The sequence below is a fragment of the Podarcis melisellensis genome (genome assembly GCF_964234715.1).
Source record: "Podarcis melisellensis genome assembly, chromosome: 1".
In the NCBI taxonomy this organism is placed as follows: Eukaryota; Metazoa; Chordata; class Lepidosauria; order Squamata; family Lacertidae; genus Podarcis; species Podarcis melisellensis.
The window spans coordinates 104,913,996-104,930,332 of NC_138528.1; the positions used below are offsets into that span (position 1 = coordinate 104,913,996).

Below are 16,337 nucleotides of genomic sequence, written 5' to 3' on the forward strand. Positions count from 1 at the left end.
AGTGCCTTCTCTAAAAAAAAGTGTAATAACAGCACAATCTGTGCGGGTTTACTCAAAATACAGTATATTCTTCAGAGAGTTGAAGAATACTTACGTACTCCCAAGCAGTACTCCCTAGCTCAGCAGCCTGAGGACAAGAAACCCAACAGCCATCAATCACTTAACACAGACAAAAATAATAAGAGCTTAATGTTATGACAACGTTTGAAGATTCCTCTTTCACCAAATAAAGATTTTATTTTTGTATTATATATCAATAAAACCTTTTAAAATCCCCTTTGCTTTTAAATCCCAACGATTATAGTCCTGTGATACTGTAAACCCCCCAGGTTAAAAAAAAAAGGCAACGAACAACCCTGCGACTGACTAAAGGAGTGAACTCTTAACACGTAACAGCAGCAGCTTATATAGCATGCAAGCCACGTTACCGGTTGCAACACGCAACCCAAGTAAGGCAGGTAGGTAACAATATACTGCACAGATGCAAGAGAGGACGCCGTTGCAACAAGCCCCGTATGAGAGCAGCTTTCTCGTGAGCACGGAAAGCAGGAGGGACAAACATAAAAAAAAGGCAGCAGCCATGCAAGGCAACATTGATTAAGCACTTGTCCGCCAGGCGTTTGCAACTATATTTACCGGATCACTTCCGCGCGGAGGCGGCCTGATCCATGCCCTTTACTCCACCCTACCCCGCCACCCCCACCTTTGACTCCAGGTTTGCATTTGTCGATCGCGGGAATGCCAAAGGCCGGGTCTCCCCAGCCTGGCTTGCCCAGCAGTCCTGCTGAGCCCCCTTCCCGCTAATTGGTCCCAGATGGTTTTGCCTCTTTCCAAAGCAACAGGAACTTTGGCCACTCGAGGGGGTGGAGGGAAACGGAGGGAGAGAGAAGGAGGGGTGGTGCTGTTGGAAGCTGCGGGCAGGAACCGAGAGAAGCAAAAAAATAAAGGGAAGGGAAGGGGGGGAGGTTGCCACGGTGAGTTGGCCGCGCCCAGTCCACGGCTTGGCTCGCGCGCTTTGCAGGACGCTCAGCCCAGACCAGACGGCGTGTGTGGAAGGCGGGCGGGAGGAAACGGGCCGAAACTGCCAGGCATCCATTGCAACCAACCTGGGAAGCTCCCTCCCTTCCCCCCGCGCGAGCCTGGCTGGCTGCTCCGAGGGAAAGGCGGCCTGAGGCGAGAAATGCGGGAGGCGGGGACTGTTGCCCGCCTGCTTCCAATGAGCTCATCCTGCCTGGCTGGCGCTGCTGGAAGAGTCCCGCTCGGGACACACACCGAGAGACCCTGAAGCGCCTCGGAGGCGCTGGACTCCCGGAGAAACGGTAAGCGCACCGGGGAAGAAGATAGGTGGTGGTGGTCGTAGTCCCCCCCTCCTTACTCCCTCCGCCGCATCCCCACACGCGCCTGCCCTGGGTTTTGCAGAGGGTTTTCCCACCCTTTTAAAGGACGCTGCAAGAGGAAACAAAAGTGCGAGACGGAAGTTTCTGCCTAGGGAATATGCATGGGCATGTTTGGCGCAGGAGCCTCGGCTTTCTGCGGCTGCACGAGCTGCTTCTCCCTCGGCGTGAGGGTCTGGCGGGTGGGGGGCACTAGGTGTTGGTGCTGGAGGAGGGGGGGGGAAAGGCTGCCCCCGAGCCACGTCGAAGGCGGTCGTGGGCACCGAGGGCTGGCATAGGCGGCGGGGGAAAGGGCCTGCGAAGGGGCAAGGGAGAGCCTGGCTGCCACTCGGGAGCAAGAAAGAGCAGCCCGGGGTCGTGCCTGGGTGGGAGGACAGGGCACGCACCGGGTATCGTGTGAAACTGGCGGTCACTGAGGGGGAATTGGGAATGTTGTCAGAAGGCCTAAGGTAAGGGTGGTTTCAATGGAGGAGGGTGTTGTCAGGGGCGGCCAGAGCCCTAAAAAGTGCCGCTGGGTCTGGGAATGTGTTTGTTCGGAAAGTAAAGGGAGGAGTATGTAATGTTTGAGGATGGGTCACCTCACACGTGGTGATGCTGTTCAGGCATGGGCGACGGTTCTCTGTAGGAAAATGGGATACAGTCGGGAGTGACAGACGCGCGTGTGGCCTCTTGCTATAGGTATACCTGTGGAAAAATAGACGTGTGTGGATCACTGGTGCGTGTGCATGTGTATTCCTGGACACAGGAGGGATGTCTTGTTATAGTGAAAAACCAGTTTGCATATCGTCTTAATAGTCTTAATTCAGTGCTGAAATTTGCAAAGATTGTCTGAACATGTGCAGAGTGTCTTTCCTTTCACTAGTTAACATGCAGTCTCAAGACTGCAATGGTGTGTGTGTAGAAAAGACCCCAAAAGAAGAAGACAGGGTTAAGGGGCAGGGTCTTAAAATCTGTGAGAGAAGCTTCAGAGCCGAACATTGGTGGCTGCAGGGGTGTCAACTTGAATAAAATATGGGAGGGGGAGGTAAGCCCCACCCCACATAATCACATGACACGGTACACACACCATGCATATCAATTGGGGGGGCTGGCCCGTTAGCCCCTAGGAGTTGGCTCCTATGGGTGGCTGGGTTCTGGACTGCCCATCTAACCTGAAGAAAGAATATGGGGTTATCTATCCTCAAAAAAATATACATTTGGAGGAACACAAGCTTGCTGTAGTTGGGGAGCTAATACTAGGTTGCCCAAAGAAGGGAAGTATTAAGTTATTGTACTGCTTAGGAATGGAAATAGTTGAAAATTTTGTATGGGGAAAAAAATATTGGGGGGAGCTGGGCGCATTTAAAAAAGAATGTCCCAGATAACTTTTGCATGAAAGAAACGTGATGCAAAAATGAGGGCTTGGTGGGCGTGGAAATTTGAGAGACAGAAACTTCATTTTGCGACACATGAACCATTTAGCATTGGTTTCATCAAGTGCATGTCATTTGTAATTGAAAGAGAGAGGTAAAAACAGGGTGTAAGAGTCAGGTGACATGTTACTGCCTTGGTTGATTTGTTTCTTAAAAATTGGAAGGATTGGGTGTGACAGAATTTCCCAGAAAAGGGTAGGTAGACTTTTTGGGACATTTTGTAAAAAGGTGTGGGCTGTTAAAAGTTAGTCACTCTCACAGGCTTAGAACTAGTTGGTGGGTTCTCTTTTCTTCCAGGTCTGATCTAGAAAATTTGCTCTTCTGTGGTGGTGAATAACCCATTTCCTTGAATGATTTGAATGTGTAGTTCTGCTGTAGATTGTCCACCTTGTTTAATCTTTCCCTGTACTTGTGGCACACAGCTGGGTTGAATAAGATAATTCTGAGGCCTCTTCCAGACCCTGTGAGCCTTCTTTGCCTAGTGCTTCATCCCTTATTTGTATGGTGTATAAAGATCTCAAGTACCATTGGATAAAACAAGAAGAACATTATTTTATGTGCTGACTTGATTTGTACTTTTCGTAACTCATTTTGATCTTTTTTTAAAAAATGGAACATCGCTTCCTGTTTTCTCTGTTTTGCCAGAGGGAAAGGGAGAGGCAGCCTTATCTTGCAGAGGATTTCTTTCCCAGCCATTCTTGCTTTTTGTTGCACAAACACAAAACTAGTGTTGTTAAATTCTTCTGTGTACATATTCACGATGGAGCATCACACAAGTAGCAACCACTTTGAAACATAGTAAGAACCACATTTGAAAACTTTTCACAGCCAAATGTGCTTGCGTACCATTAGTAGCCAATGAGCAGCATGTAACAGGTTATAATCATCCTTTGCATTTGTGTTTGCACAAGTCGAACCTTTAAAACATTTCCCATCTATTACCTGAGTAATCCTTAAATGAGCTCTTGAAGGGTAGGTTAGTACTGCCTCTAGTTTTCAGATGAGGGTCTGAGTTGAGCGGAAATGGTTTGTGTGTAAGGCTACCTCATGAATTCATTAGTGAGAGCTTAACAGGAGACTTTGCAGTTTACAGCGCAGTCAAAATGGGTTTGCAAACTTTTTTTGTGTGGGAACAACATGGGAATGAGTTCTAAACTTCTGGAATTCTAGGAGAATAAAGTTGAAGTGTCTTTTGCTTCCATGTGTAATATCAAATAAAACCCAAAGATTGCCAGGTAAGAAAATGCCAGCAGAATGGAACAAAGTGCTGTCTGAATGCAGCCTGTGACTAGCTTTCATACCACCTGTAGTATTAACCTTTGTAAGGGAATTTCCCCCTGCCTAATGCTGTGTATCACCAGTGATACTAATGGTGCTATCATACATAATAGGGCTGTTTCGTGTGTAACTATGACTCCATTCATTGATTTGTCTATGTATACATGCCAATTAAGAGGCAGATAGCCACCAGGGGTGTTTCCTAATATTAATTTGTATATGAAGTAAGTGTATCTAAAACTATGAAGTTAATGAAGGTCAGAAAAAGGGGACTGCAATTTACTTACAGATTTCCCAAGTTTTGAGGCTATTTGAGTGGAATTAGTTTTGCTCTTCAACCTGCTGCATCCAAATCTATTGATACCCAAAGGTTGATCCTAAAACCTAAGATAGTAACCAGGAGGGCAGACAACATATTCCTTACCACCATAAACTTGCTAATATTAGGCCGAATACATATCCCAAAAGCAGGTGGCGCTGTGGTCCAGACTCTCTTGGGCTTGCCAAGAAGGTCGGCGGTTCGAATCCCTGCGATGGGGTGAGCTCCTGTTGTTCAGTCCTGCTCCTGCCAACCAAGCAGTTTGAAAGCACGTCAAAGTGCAAGTAGATAAATAGGTACCGCTCCGGCGGGAAGGTAAACGGTGTTTCCGTTCACTACTCTGGTTCGCCAGAAGCGGCTTAGTCATGCTGGCCACATGACCTGGAAGCTGTAATCCGGCTCCCTCGGCCAGTAAAGCGAGATGAGCGCCGCAACCCCATAGTCGTCCGCGACTGGACCTAACGGTCAGGGATCCCTTTACTTTTACCTTTACGTATCCCAAAAAACCCATGTTGAGAAATTAAATTTAAATTTCTTTTAGACAACAGTGCAAAATCCGTACAAACTGTATTATGGATCCAACTGTCGTGGATAATTGAACAACACAGTTTGGTGCATAAACCATTCTTCTTTGATACTGATGCAAATTTTCAAATAGCCTTGAAGCTTGAGAAATACCCCTGACTAATTCAGTGGCCTTTGCTGCTGTCTTCCCATTTCTTTATGCCATGTGACAGCTGGCAAAGCAGCAGTTCAGTAATATATTTGGGAGAAGAAAACTTTGCTGCTTGGCAAAAGTATTTCTGTTATACCAATAGGATAGTTGACATTTCTTTCTAATAGTAGGGTTCTTTTGATTGCTAGGAGCAAAGGAACTTGCAGTTGCTATGAAGGTACTCATTATAGTACAGTACTCCTAAAATGCTTTACTCAACAAGTCCATTTGAAAAGTCTTGGGAGCAGATTTGACAGTGAACGTCAATTGTTTGCACAGTTTTCTGTCAGCCAGATGTTTTGTTTGCATTTTTTTAAACAATAAAACCCTAGCATAATATCCAACTTGTAAAGGAAATAAATATGGTATCTTACATCCTTCAGAACTTCCTCTGAAGAATTGATTGTGATTTTTAAAAAAATAACATTATTTCTTCCTTCCATGTACATAACTATGCCGAGTCTTTCCTAACTGCGGAGATTTGAGTATCAGTGGTGGGGAACTGGGTGTCATGATATTTATTTAAATCTATTATCGGAGAGCAAATGGCCAGTTGTGAAAATTGCTGTTGGTATGTAGGGCAAGCCTATAACTTTGGCAGTGCCTATGGAGCTTTACTTTGCTTGACGTTATAAAGTGCCAGTTGTTCTGCTTTCTTGGTTTAGCTAACCACTGGAATGTCCAAATGATGATAAATTAGGTCCACTGCAGAGCCAAAGCATACTTGGTTCTTTTCCAAACTTGCTAACTTCCCATAACTGCCTTTAGGAAAAGAGGCATTTTGTGTCTTTAACTAGAGTCTTGTACAGTCGATGCCATGGCAACTCCGAATTGGAGGGCATCACTTTAAAGTCAGCTGAGGAATCTGAACTCTTGATGGGTGTGTGTGTGTGTGTTTAAGATGGAGTTTAATACAGCGTAAATCTCTTCTTTCTGGGTTATATAGGATAAGCCATTTACTAGTCAATAGAGCATGACTTTTTAATTTATTTTTTTTAAAAAACTACGTTTTAAACACTGTTTCACAGGCAATCTAGAAAGGGGAGTACTGTACCAAACAAGACGGTCTGTTCCATTAGAGTTTTATAGGTGATGGTGTCATAGCAGCTGTGACCAAATGGGAAAACAAACCTTTTGTATATGGCTAGCAGTTATTGTAAAGGTGGGAGAACGTGTATGTTCTAAGGAGCATGGGCCAGGGATAGTGTGTATGTTGCGTATTCTGCACAACTATGGACTTTCTGTAGGATTGCCCTGGGACTAGAAGGTAAGCATCTGCCCTTGTTTCTAGTGTACAGCATTTTACCTTTCATAGAAGTTAGTGACATCTATTTACATATTATCACATATATATTAATAGAGAACTCATCATACAAAGGTCAATCCTTGTGTAACCAAAAAGAGCACGATCCATATGCAAATGGGAGGCATTAGCAGGTTTGGCGGAAGCTTAAGGTTTGCAGAAGCACAAAGTATCCTTAGGAAAAAAGACCCAAACAGCCCAGTGAGGAATGAGCATGATTCGTAGCCACAAAATGCTAACTAAATGCCTGTTGGTTACACACTGCAACTTTTTATTTCAGGTCCCTCTTGTTGTTTCTTAATTAATTAGTATGCTGTTTTGCTGCGTCAATGTGCCCAAAGTGGCTCACAGCAGAAGGAACAGCAGTGCAATAATTTGTTATTGATTGGACCTTTTCATGGATTCTGTAATTTTTTATTGCTTTATTTCATTGATCCCTGCTGTGGGATTAAAATAGTCAAGGAAGAGCAGGTTATAAATACTCAGAAATAATAAGAAAAACAGTTGGATATCAAAGCATCATTCCTATCCTTGTCTTATATGGTATAAAGTAAAGTTAGCCTCCCAATCCTGAACATGCTAGGGTTAAAATACTTTATGCTGCATGAACAGTGGAGGGGGTTCATGCCCGCCAAGGTATTTAGCAGCCTGGTGGGACACAGATTTCTTCCCCCTCCGCCACTCTGGCATTATCCTGCCCAGAAATGAAGTAAGTTGTTGGCTGCAGAGATCAACTCCCAAGACTAGCTTTAAAGGCATTGCTTGCAGCGTCATACAGAAAGCTGATGTTTGTAGGCATCAGCCTAAGGAAGCATAATCATATGCCGTACAGTGTAATATCACATGACGGAGATGTAGTTAGTGGCTTTTGCGTATTATGACTGCCTAGTGGGAAGCCTTTCTAATGGTGATCTATGTGGGAAGCACAGCATGCAAAATGAAAAGTTTCTAGTTTTCGTGGTCGTGAATATAATAAGCCTATTTGGTCCTTGTTTATTTTATACCCAGGCCTTGGTTCCTAAAATAAGGAAGTTCACAGAAGTAGTAAAGTTTCCTATCCAATTCTCTGCACTGTCGCCCCCTGAAAATCCTCTCCAGTGGGTCTCAGGACTCCTCCTGGAATGGGTCTGTTGAACTGCCTGAAATCAGGTGTATGTCTTCTCTCTTCCATGCATTTTGATAGCACCTTCAGAGGGGCTTTGCAAGGGGCTCAGGTGGGGGACGGGGGCGCAGGAAATTTTCCTTCTGTGACCTTCTTTAACTTACTTTCGGATTTATCCCTATATGTGTGAATTCTGAGAAAGGTTGCTTCGTAGTTGGGCTCACTATGTGCTAAAATATCCAGTTGTTACAGAGTGCTGCTCATGGTGCTTATTTATTTGGAGTTAACCATTACTGATTATCATAGGAGACCTACAGGCAACTCCCCGTTTCTTGCAGGGGTTGCATTCCAGGTCAAAGTGCATGTTGGCGGAACACGCATAAGCCTGCCCCATTCCACCCTCTTCTGGATCCAAATGACCTGCGTGTCAGCAGTTGCGCATCAATTGGATGCGCCTAAAATGGTTGCCACCCATACTGTGTTCCTTCAGATGATAGGCAGATTTAATACAGGCTTTGAATATCAAAATCCTCTTGGTGAAAAATCCTTTTGGTGTTTCGCCAGGTGCTGAACAAGCGGCTTATTGCTAAATAAAGTGACTTGTTTCGTAATTTTAAAAATGGTATTTAGATAACAACGTAACTTACTGTTAATGTTCTGTTCTAAATGGTTGTATGTGATTTGTAAGGCAAAAATAGTTAATTGATTAACACTGCATAACGGTACTCCATGCTCCAGTAGCGGTTTAGTCATGCTGGCCACATGACTTGGAAATCTGTCTGTGGACAAACGGCGGCTCCCTCGGTCTGAGGGAGCGCCGCACCCCATAGTCGCCTTTGACATGTCTACTCAGAAGTAAATCTAATTGATTATTCTCAGGTAAGTGGGGATCGTGTTGTAGCTATATTGCATTTCTTTAAAGAAATAGTTAGGATAGAAAGTTTATAAATAAATAACCAAAGGCTCCAATCCTAAACACACTTGGGAGTTAGTTTCATTGGTTTCGTTAGTTTACTTCCAAGTAAATATACATTTGTGCAGCAAATACCTAAAGCTTTGTTGTTTCAATGAAGAGTTCATTTATTAAATTCTATTTTTAATACATTTAATACTTCCTTGAATATATCTAAAATACCTATACTGTATTGTGGTTTTGGTATGAACAAGTTTCAAAGCAGGCGATTTATTCAATTAAACCTTGTTAACTGGTTGACAGCTTTAATAATTTCAGATTAATAATGGTCCTCTATAACAGTCCTGCTCTAAGTGTGTGATTTCTCTCCCCTCCAGGCTTTCATCATAAAGTTTTCAATGAAAACACCTGTATCATTACAATATAGAGTGTTCTTTTGTACTGAAGGATTCAATAATCTAAATCATTTGGGTATACTGGAGTTTTTTAGACAGTAATCCTGTGTTCAGATGGTCCATGAAAAGGAACAATACTTTTTTTTCTAAGGAAGGAGGCAGTTTTGATCAGGGATGGATTATCAAACAGGATAAAGGTCTTGTGGTTTTTATATGATGAAACTGGTACAGTCTCCAAATTCTCCCCTAAAATTTTATTAGGAGAAGGGCTTTCAATTCCAGCTGGCTTAGGGCCAATGATTTTAATAATGTGGCACTAGTTTTGACAATGATGTTAGTGCTGAAGGAAGAAATGTTATTAAAATGTGATTTATGTATGTCCTTTGGTTTGTAGAACAACAAAGCTTATTAAGTGGTCTGCCAAGACCACAGCAATTTTCAAGTGATCTGTGTGTTTGTGTGGTGATGGGGAGTTTGAGAGCCATGGCTGGACACTTTGAAAGGTCCAACATAAAGCATACCAATGTGTGCAGGAATTGCAAAACAGAGGTCACAGAGAAATCCTATATTAGCATTATGCTGGAACTGGAGATAAGCTAATGTTATCTATGCTAGCATAACGACTGCCATATCCCCTCCTTTTCCAGTCTGGAAGGGGAAGCCAACACCTTAAGGAATTGTTGTTAAAATGTGATTGGAAGTAAGGATTGTTCCATCACTGAGTATGCAAACCCACACATGAAAGGAGTCAATGAAGGCATGAAATGTGCCCCCCAGGATGCACCCCTACATCAGTAAAGGTAAAAGATAAAGGAGCCCTGGATGGTTAAGTCCAGTCAAAGGCAACTATGGGATGTGGCGCTCATCTCGCTTTTCAGACCGAGGGAGCCGGCGTTTATCCACAAGACAGGTCAGGTCATGTGGCCAGCAAGACTAAACAGCTTCTGGCGCAGCGGGACACCGAGACGGAAGCCAGAGCGCACAGAAACATCATTTACCTTCCTGCCACAGCAGTACCGCTTTATCTACTTGCACTGGTGTGCTTTTGAATTGCTAGGTTGGTAGAAGCTGGGACAGAGCAATGGGAGCTCACCACCGTCACAGGGATTCAAACCACTGACCTTCCGATCAGCAAGCCCAGGAGGCTCACTGGTTTAGATCACAGTGCCACAGGTTACCTACATCAACATGCATACAATAGACAAGACAACAGTGCCGCCATTCCAGCCCCCTCAGTGTCACAATCAGTAATGACCCTGCTACTGCCCAGGTATTCCTCCAGGTGAGGGTTCACAGCCCCTTATCCAACACACAAGCACTTTCTACAGTGGCTCAACAGACAGCAGAGGAACCAGTGCTATATTAGGGCCCTTTCATCTGTTGTATAACTCATGCAGCCTGTAAAGGACCAGAGCCTGTCTGGAGCAGATAGGTTTTCAACACCACGGAGGTACAGGTGTGAACAACATCCCCACTGCGGCTGGTCACAGGATGGGTCTCCCTCCTAGTTGGCATAGAACTGGGTGTGGGATAAATCTTGTGTGTGATCATAGATTGAAGGTGCATTGGATTTGGTGTAAATGTACTCTTGTCCTGGGCTGCCCATGTCCCGTTTCAGCCATTCTGCCAGCATATATAATGTATTTTGTTGGTGTATGTTTCGTGACATCAGCTTATCTGGCATTCTGGGGCTTCTGCCAAATCCTGCAGCCCCTCAACCAGCGGAACTTCAGTACAGAATTGCACCTTTATGTGAGTGATGACACAAAATGTTGTGACAGGTTATCTGTTCTTCTGGGCTGATTCAGAAGAGAGAGAAAAAACCCTGTATCCTCCCCTCCCCCAATTGATCTGCTTATCTCAGAATTTTATAGTCATAGCTTACTTTAACAGCCTGCACATTCTGATTTTCTCTTTCACAGTTTTGACAGGCTTTGGAAAATCATGCATTGCAATTTTACATTTTTGATATCGGCTGCCTAAATAGCCAAATATAAGTAATTTCTTTATAGTGATTTCCCCACTTATAGACTAATCTGTTCTCTGGCACTGCAGATATTTGTGAAATATACTATAATTTGGCTTGGTGACATCATAATGCAGCAATTGGTGCATCTCCCCTTGGTATCCCTATGTATTTTTACAGTAGTCATAACCCCGACCCCAGTACAGTGGTACCTCGGGTTACAAACACCTCGGTTTACAGACTCCGCTAACCCAGAAATAGTACCTCGGGTTAAGAACTTTTCTTCAGGATGAGAACAGAAATTGTGCAGTGGCGGTGCAGTGGCAGCAGGAGGCCCCATTAGCTAAAGTGGTGCTTCAGGTTAAGAACAGTTTCAGGTTAAGAACGGACCTCCGGAACGAATTAAGTAGCTGTGTAGCTGTGATCTCAGAAATGGTTGTGGCTGTGTGTGTGTATAAGTGTTGGGTCCATATTGAAGCTTCTCCGTGTGGGTGCACAATTTTGTGTAGAAATTAAAGATCACTTATTTGTGCAAACCGGCCCTACTAAACTGTCTACCAGATCAAGAGAATATTCCCTATTGTTAATAGGGGTAGGCAACCTTTAAGACAAAAAGAGCCACTTGGACCCGTTTCCGAAGGAAAAAAAAAACTTGGAGCCGCAAAACTCATCATTATAAAAATAACTTTTTTGTCACTTTTTTATTATTTCTTTGTTTGACCCCTCAGAATTACTCCTCCTCATAGAAATAAACGTTAAATTAACAAGTAACCTTTTTGTGTGTGTGTGTTCTTCACTCCCCTTCAAAACAGTGACCAGCGTACATGCCCCCTTTCAATGCAATGACCAGCGTACATTCCCCTTACAATGTAGCGGGCGGGCGGGCGGGCGGGCAGGAAGGTGATGTCGGGATGGTGCGTGACTAACGCGCGCACCGCCCCCATGCGACGTCACAGCCAGTACAGTGCCCGCCACAGTGGGGAGTGTCGGGGTGCACAATGCGCCTCCTCCCCTCGCTAGTATCCGCCCCAGAGCTGCGGCAAAGAGCCACATTTGGCTCCAGAGCCGCGGGTTGCAGACCCCTGCACTATATGTAGTGTAAACACATTGGAAGGCACAAGTGCGCCAAACATGTTGCCAGCCATTTGTTTCTAAAAATTTGTTTGTTAACCCTTTTGATACAGCTGTGTTTGTATAGAGACATCTTAAACTGCAGCTCCTAAATCTACACTCTGCATTTTGTGTAGGGAAAGATTAGCCTCCTCATGTAAGTATGTGATAACTCTGCTCCTCTGAGTTTTGGTTTCACATGGGTAATATTACCCTCTGAAGATACATATTTGGGGAAAATTTCCTCTGGTGCACTTTCTCCAAATACTTTGTTGCTATCATCTGTGAAAGAAAGTGCGCGTGTGTGTATGCGTGTATAATACAAGCACACACACACACAGGCAAAGTCTCATCTATTGGATAGGTGAGCAAGAAGGAGGTATGTTTGAATTAGTACAGTTTATGACTTCATTTTGACTTCAGTGGAATGTTGGGTGCAGCTTTGTCAGTAATTTCACATAAACTAGCAGCATGCCTTTAACTAGTTTCTAGGGTGGCTTGCAAATGAAATCGGATTAAAGCCAAAACATTAAAAGCTTTAAAGTGTGATGTAAAAACATGCAGCTTCAGATACAAGAAATGCAGAGTGGTATAAAGAATAAAAAGTAGCATAAGAATGGCCAGCTGAGATAAAACAGGTCAGATTTAAAAGCTTGATAAAATAAGGTCTTTGGCATTCAGGGTGCCACCACAAAGAAGGCCCTCTTCCCTTTATAGCCTCCTGCTAGAGCTCAGGTTGTGGTAGTGTCAGACTCACAAAGTGGCTTGCCAAATGCACCTTATGATGGGATGATTTTTTAATTAAAAAAAAAACACTTTGCACTAAATATTGATACTTTGCGCATAATTTTTAATGCCCGAACTCAAAACATTGTTCCTGCTTTGTTTTACATAGCAAAGCAGGCTCTAATTCAGTTGCATGAACTCATGTCTATTTGTGCTGGAATACAGCTTGTTATTGGTTCTGTGTGTCTGTGTTGAAAGTAATATATCCAGTAATGTAATGTAGGTCTGCATCTGGCTGAAAGTAATGCACTGGTGGCAAGTGAAGTAAGATTTGCATATGAATAGGCATCTGCTTGCACGAATTGGAAGGAAATTTCATCTGAATGTAAATGCCTATCTATGTGCATTACTTTAAATTGGATGTGCATTAGGATACACATCTAAATGCAGGCAAGCATGTGCAATGAGAGCGGGAATATATTTTATAGAAAGTTATGGACTTGGTTTTAGGAGAATGATAGTGCAGTCCTATACATGTCTACATGGGAATAAGTCCAGTGAAATTTACTCCCAGGTAAGTGAATATAGGTTTGCAACTTGTGAGTAGGTTGGCAGTATACAGTGGTGTCTCGGGTTACAGCCGCTTCAGGTTACAGACTCCACTAACCCAGAAATAGTACCTCAGGTTAAGAACTTTGCTTCAGGATGAGAACAGAAATCATGTGGCAGCAGCAGGAGGTCCCATTAGCTAAAGTGGTACCTCAGGTTAAGAACAGTTTCAGGTTAAGAACAGACCTCCAGAACGAATTAAGCTCTTAACCTGAGGTACCACTGCAACTGTATTATGGTCACTATTTTGAATTAGTTTGCTTTTAAGAGATACTTAATGTAAGTGAAATTAATAAGCCCAAATTTTAAAAATCTTAGAGAAAAAGAATCAACTATTGCCCTATTTTATCATGCTTCCTATTCCAGACACAGTCCTTAGCCACTTTTCTGGTTTCCTTGGCAAGTATGTACAAGTCTGGTTTGACTGGTTAGTGGCTTGTGTACTTGGAGGACGAGGCTTCCAAGTCACCTTGGAAGCAGTAAAAGGTATATTGTGTACATAAGGAACATCTCGTGTCTGTTATGTAATGTGCCCATAGTGCTTCCAGTCTCCCAATCCAACTTCTCAGAATATTCACACCATGGTCGTTGTCCGTGCCCCATCGGGTAGATAGTTGAGGCCAGGATGGGCTGTGCAGCATATGCATAGCCTGTTTCAAGTTTTCTGGCATTTTGCAAACATGAACTTTTGTTCTTTGGCTTCCTTGTTCTCAACAGCAGTGTGCTGGAAGAAAATATTATTTGCCTTACGATTCCAGACTGGAAGCACTGACAGCCGTAATGATGTGCCTTAAAAATACATCTGCAAAGTTTTCTTCACTACTGTGCTTGGCTAGCGTCCACCTGTTGCTGTATTTAGGTTTCAGCATTGGTGATGTTGTGTTTGTTTTTCTTTCATAGAAAAACTCAGCAGAAGTACTAACATAGTTGAGCTTCCTAGGCTCACTGAGCTATGGCTTTCCTTCATTGTGTCTAGTCTACAATGGTGATCTGAAGGCACCCACTTCTGGCTACATTATGAGCGACTTTTGGGGGCTGCTGTGTTACTTCTGAAATTCAAATGGTGCATCTTCTTCTATTATTATTATTATTATTATTATTATTATTATTATTTATTTATTTTTAAACCAGATTTAGTAGCTGCAGTAAGATGAAAAGCATCCTTGATAAGGGCCTTAAAGGGAAGGGGAAAATGCATGAGGATCCACATTTCCCTTTTTGAAATTCTCTGAGAGAAACTGGCCCTTCGCAACACCCACGCAATGGCCAAGCAAGGTCAACAGGCAAGCTGCACCAAGAGCCCAGTTGATTTTGGGCACAAGTTCTGGGGGTCTGTACCTTGTGCTGGGCCAAAGGGACAGTGCATGGATCCTGTAGATATGCCACCCACCTTGCTGTTACCTGGATTTTGCTGGAACTGCAGCCAGCTTGGTAGGTACCCTTTAGCCATAAGGCCTGGTTTGCCTTGCCTTTTAGGGAACCACAATGCAGTGGTGCAGAACATGTAACATTGGAGACTGACTGCCAGAAACCCTCCTTTGAGGCCTACCGCTTCCAACACCTACAAGCAAAAATGCAGGCCTTTAAATATTTTTCAGAACCTTTTTCTGGAGCACCTCTTGAATTCATTGCTCTGGTTGGCTCCCAGTTAGTGTATACAGCAGAAAACGACCCACAATAATTTGCTCATGTGAGTATGTGGCATATTCAGGCTGCTTCTTCAGCAATTTCCACTTGCTGGAGGAAGAGGAAGGTGAAATTGGAGGGGGGCAGAGTTATCTGAGCCTTGCCTGACTATTTCTGGGTTCTCCCTCGTGTCACCCACCCTGCTGGGTTTTTGACAACTAAGAGAATGCCCACCCCTGGTAATGGCATTCTGCTACATAGCTGCTTGCTGTGAGTCTTCTGTTTGCACCTCTAAGGTCAGCAGGAATGTGGATGAAGTTACAGGGCCTCTCATTCCATGCGTGGTGTTGATCTTCATTAGGTCGAAACATTTTGCATTGTTATGTGCCTTCCAAATTTGCCATACAGTGTGGTATGTGATGACATTTTAGCACAAGTCCTGTCACAAGGATCTTGGAGACAAGAGACGTGTTTCTCCAACTTTCTTATTTGTATAGCACTCACTGCATTTTGTCAACATCTATTTTAACACACTTAAAATAGACATCTGTGGCATGCTACAACCTGAAGAAAGGTGTGTTCATTGCATTTCCAACATAGGGAAGTCTACCTCAGTTTAGAGGAGAAAACAACTCCACATCAAGAGTAGATTTAAAGGCACTGCCAGTATAGGTCTGTATCTTATTTTGCATGCCAGCTGTGAAGAGCTTTTAATTGCTAAAAAAAATATGAAAGACTTGCTGGTTTTGATTAGGTATGAATTACTTCAGCTTTGTGGTGCTTGCTTTGAATTCTAAAAAAATTCTCCAGTCTGAAGTCTTGCTTTTCTGCCTTTGGCTAAAATAAAAGGTTTAATAGGCCTTTGAAACAAAAGGGTTGGAGAGCATCTTATCATATGGTAAGAGTTGACCATGGAAGATCCAACTCTTTCTCTCTTCCTCCCTTATCCTCTTGCTTAGTTAATTGTTCATGTGAAAAGGAAGCTCTCGCGAAGTATTATTTTCAGTACATTTGAAGAGCTATTTAATAAACCACAAATAGTGTGCTTTTGCTTCAGATACAGATTTTGGACAGTATTTTTGGGCTGATTGGGGCCATCCCATAGAATGGAATAAGGTTTTGCTTGTTCTTGCCCTGCTGTTTGTATGGGAGTAAGTTGTCCCACATACATAAAATCCAACATGCACAAGGTTTTAATTGCTCAGCTGATTTCCCATAAAGTCCAGATAAATGACTGCATGCCTATGCCTTTGTGTTCATCCATGTAGGCTGACCCATGTAGAATGCACAGAGCTGATGGGCAGGATATTACTCTGCTCCATTCAGCAGCCTGGATCCAGCCCAAAGTACTGTCTGAACCAGCCTACAGAGTGACATGTGTAAATGTTGAGGGTGAAGTCTTGTGCTTGAGATGATAAATACAGTTTAAAAGAACAGGTTCAGATGTTTTCAAGTTTCTAGTCAAACCT

At 43.4% G+C, this 16,337-nt stretch overlaps 1 protein-coding gene across 1 annotated transcript in view; it reads left to right on the forward strand.

Annotated features, from left to right (window-relative positions):
• The first annotated feature begins 933 nt into the window (after window positions 1-933).
• The window catches only part of TANC1 (tetratricopeptide repeat, ankyrin repeat and coiled-coil containing 1), a 131,141-nt gene continuing 115,737 nt past the window's right edge, over window positions 934-16,337 (forward strand). The window contains exon 1 of the mRNA XM_081928398.1: window positions 934-1,319. The gene's annotated coding sequence lies outside the window, so the exon portion shown is untranslated. The remainder of the gene's footprint in view (window positions 1,320-16,337) is intronic.